The 4,449-nt window shown below is 38.0% G+C and overlaps 1 pseudogene; it reads left to right on the top strand.

Annotated features, from left to right (window-relative positions):
• The window catches only part of LOC124096658 (HLA class II histocompatibility antigen, DQ beta 1 chain-like), a 32,394-nt pseudogene extending 27,950 nt beyond the window's left edge, over positions 1–4,444 (top strand).
• The last annotated feature ends 5 nt before the right edge of the window (positions 4,445–4,449 follow it).

Genomic DNA, 4,449 nt, shown 5'->3' with positions numbered 1-4,449 from the left:
GTAAGTGCAGGACAGCTGCTATTCAGAGCCCAGATTTGGAAGTAATTTCTTGGGGGCTCTGGGGCTTAAGCTTATGTCTATTGTATTTTCAACAAACCACAGGTAGAATTTGGAAGGACTTCTACAAGAGTCCTGATTTCTCCTTCTTAGAGTTTTGCTAGATTCCTTTTTTCAACCTCTGCTGTGGAAGAAGGCAGGCTAATTTCTCTATAGTGAAAGTGTTACATCCACTGTCTCACTTAGTCTTTCTAAAGCACACATATATACAAATTGATAACTCTGGGGTATTATTATTATAGTGTATTTTACACTAATTATTAGGAAAATAACACAACAGACATAATAATACATATACACGTAACAAAAATTACAAAGAAGTATTCAAACACCAATAATCAAGTTGAACATATGTGAACATTACCAATTCTTTAAATGACTCCTGTGTACTCCTTTCCAACGGTATACATTTTTGCATTCCAAGAGTAAGTTCTATTGTGACTCTTTTAATCCTATTCTTTTTGCTCATTGTTATAGTTAGCATATATACGAATGTATCCTTAAACAATATAGATTAATATTTCCTCCTCTAAATGTTCTATAAATTCTGAGCTCTGTGTTGCTTCCTTTCTCAATATTTTGTCTGAGAAGACTTGCCACAAATCTCTGATGCAACATTCATCCATTTTCGTTGTTGGGTAGTATATTCCATTTCATGAGGGCAGAGCAATGTACTTAACGTGTTCTTATGTGGATGTAGATTTGGGCTGCTCTTACTTTAAACAAAATGTATCCTGGAATCCTGGAACCCTTGGTCTACATTTCTTTAGACTGAAATAGATACTTCAATTGGAATGTCTGCCTATATTCAACTTGACAAGACAATGTCCAACTGTTATTCACATTAGTTGTCTCATGAGCTGTTCATAAGAAAATCCAATTCTTGACAGCTTTTGGTATCTTAGACTATTTAATGTTTCCCTGTCTGGTGAGTGTGTAGTTATCTTTTTCTCATTTATTTCAAAAAAATAGAAAGTATATTTCAAATTAAGCCCATCATCAGTATGTGCTTTGCAAATGTTTGTACTTTTGACCTTGTGTAAGTCTTTTAATGATGTCTCTTGATGAGCAGAAGCTGTTAATTTTAATGAATTGAATTTATCAATCTTTTAAATTTATGATTAGTTCTTTTAATGATTTAAGAAATCTGTCACAACTCCAGCATCATGAAAATGTTCTCTAGTTTTATCTCCTAACAGATTTGTAGCATTTCATTCATACTTAGGTCTATGTTACATATAGTGCAAGAAGTATGCCTAATTTCTTCTGCTCCTTCTGATGTATATCCATTTATTAGAACATCATTTATTGACAAAATATTCATTGCTCACTGACCACCTTGTGTGCCACCCTTGTAAATTCGGTCTAAATGGATTCATGAAACTTATTTTGGAATACATTGTGCCATTTATTTGTCTATGTCTGTGCCAAAAACATGGTGTTTAATCACCATCTTTGCCTTATGAACCTTTATTGCATTTTAGAATCAGCTTGTAAATTTTGAGTAATCACAAATTGGTAGGAATTTTAAATTATACTCACAGAATCCATAAGACCATTTGGGATAATGTCCTCTTTATAATATTCAGTCTTCCAATTCATGTACAGGTGTATCTGTGTTTATTTAGGACCTTTTTGATGTATCTAATAAATTTCATTATTTCCCTTTTAGAATTCTTGTATATTTTTATAAGACTTCTTCATAATTTTTATGCCATTATAAGTGGTATAATTCACATTTGATTTCACATTTGTTGCTCATCTGTATGTACAATATTTAAAAATGAATCTTGTATCCAGCCATTTGCTGAACTCTCCCTTACTTTAAATTCTTTTAGTTAGTGGATTATTTAGGATTTTTGTTATTTACAGATCCAGCATATGAAAATGCTGGCAATTTTTTTCTGTATTCCAAACATTATTCCATGATCTTCTTTGTTTGACATTTTTTAATTTTCTCTAATAAATGATCAATGCAGGATTTGAGGTAGAGAAACCACTTCATTCATCCTGGGAATAAAATTCTGAGGGTTGAGATAGATTTTATTTAGTCACTGGTCTGTGTTGTCATGTTCCTTTACTCCCTGTGTCTCCCTGTGGCACCCAACACAGGGTTGGTTGGGTGCAAGCCTGAGCTAAATCTAACATGGCCTGGTTCTCTTACAGAGGATTTTGTGTACCAGTTTAAGGGCACCTGCTACTTCATCAATGGGACTCAGCGAGTGAGGCTCGTGGCCACACAAATCTAGAACAAGGAGGAGATTCTCTGCTTTGACAGTGATGTGGGGTGTTTGTGGCTGTAACAAAGCTGGGGCTGTCAAGTGCCAAGAGCTAGAATGCCCAGACGGACCTGCTGGCTGAGTATTGGGCGCACGTAGACACCCTTGGCAGACACTACTATTACCAGACAGCTTCCTTCACTGTTGGGCTGAGAGGTGAGTTTAGGACTGATCAAATTGTGCTCACCTCTGAACTAGTGTGGAAGGCATGTGTGGAAGGCAACTTTTGTGATTCCTAGGATTTTGGTAAAATTGGGAAGGCATTTAAATTCAAGGAAAATCTGTTGCAAGACTTGGCAAAACAGAGTTGGGAGAGTGTGTTAGTCAGTTTTGAGTTACTGCAATAAAATGCTTGAGATAATTAACATAAATAGAGGAGAGATTTATTTTAGTCCATGGTTGGCTGATAGCACTGACTTTGAGCCCATAGTGAAGTAGCACAACACAGTGGGAATATACAGAGGAGGAAAGCATTGTTAGTTGATTGTATTCTGTGAAAATCAGACTGTACTTAAATCAAGACAACCAGGACATTATTAGACCAAATAATCTTAATGGACCATGATGGTATATGCATTGCTGACATAGATATTTATAAAAGGGACATTTTATTTGTTTTTTTTTTTCATTTAAAAATCAACATATAATATTGGTACTTATTTATGAGGTACAGTGTTGTAATTCAACACGATGTGCTGAGATCAAACTGGGGAGATCAGTATTTCCACTTCCTGAAATATTATCATTTTTATGTATTGGCAACCCAAACTCTTCTTCTCTAATTTTTGCAAAGTGTGTAATATTAATTATTGTAGACTATCCTTTGTTGAGCTGTATAACATTAAAAGTGCACCCCTCCTCGTAGGTTTGATTCCCATTATTCACCCTCTCACTATTCCTTTCCTAGGCTGTGGTGACCTCTATTCTACCCTCTATTTCTATGTGATCAACTTTTTTTTTTAATCTTCCACAAATGGGTGAAACCTTTGGTATGTGTGAACACTAATATGTGCTATTTTCTCCACTTTTGTATTAAAGGAGGGACTAAAGCCCACAGCGAGACCCTCTTTGCTGCCTTATTCTCTGACTTCATTTTTTGCTGTCATTCATCCTAGTGGAGCCTATGGTCACCATCTCTCCTGCAGGACAGAGGCCCTAAACCACCACAATTTGCTGATCTGCTCAATGACAAATATTATCCTCGACAAGTTAAAGTCAGATGGTTCCGCAATAAAGAGGAAGAGACTTCTGGAGTTGTGTCCACACCACTTATTCAGAATGGGGATTGGACCTACCAGATTCTTGTGATGTTGGAAGTAATACCCCAGCATGGAGATGTCTACACTTGCCATGTGGAGCACCCCAGCCTCCAGAGCCCCATCACTGTAGAATGGTGTAAGGGCCACTTCATTGATACCAGAGGTTCAGCAGAAAGAAACAAAGGCAGGAAGGACATTGGGTCTTGTGGGCTTGGGGTCCTTCCTTTCCTCTGCTGTTGGACACATTCATACCTTCTCTCCTACACAAATCGTGGTGTCATTTCTGTGCCTAGAGTCATGGAGGCCTGAGATCTCAAGTCAAAAGGCAGACACTGAGTATTGACCTCCTTTCTTTCCAAGATATTATTGCTTTATGTAACCTGATCCCCAGGCTGAGGTTCAGCTTGGCAATGTATCTTCTGCAGTAGTGAAATTTTAGGCTTTAACATTAAAACTAATATTTGGGGATGGTCTCTGGATTTTCAGACAGACCTACCCTGGGGATCCACTCTCCCTTTTCTTCCTGAGCCCTCATCCACCCACTGTTCTCCTGGGGTCTCTGCATGCCCTTGACCCTCCTCTGTTTGTCTCTTATATCTTGGGTTGGACTCCAAGGTTTCTGACGAGGACTCTGTGGGATGTGGGGACAGTCGCTGATGCACAGGCTTCTACTTCCCAGGGGCACTGTCAGAATCTGCCCAGAACAAGATGCTGAGTGGCATTGGGAGTCTTGTGCTGGGACTGATCTTTCTTGGCTTGGGTCTTATTGTCCACTTTTGGAATAAGAAAGGTAAGTCACCTGTAGAGAAAATGGGGAAGACTGGCGCTAGGACTACGTGTTTCAGTTGTAATTT

Source organism: Marmota monax, unplaced genomic scaffold (assembly GCF_021218885.2).
Source record: "Marmota monax isolate L192 unplaced genomic scaffold, Marmota_monax_Labrador192_F-V1.1 WCK01_AAM20220418_F8-fsc00548, whole genome shotgun sequence".
Taxonomy (NCBI): domain Eukaryota; kingdom Metazoa; phylum Chordata; class Mammalia; order Rodentia; family Sciuridae; genus Marmota; species Marmota monax.
This window is presented reverse-complemented; position numbering and strand designations above follow the sequence as displayed.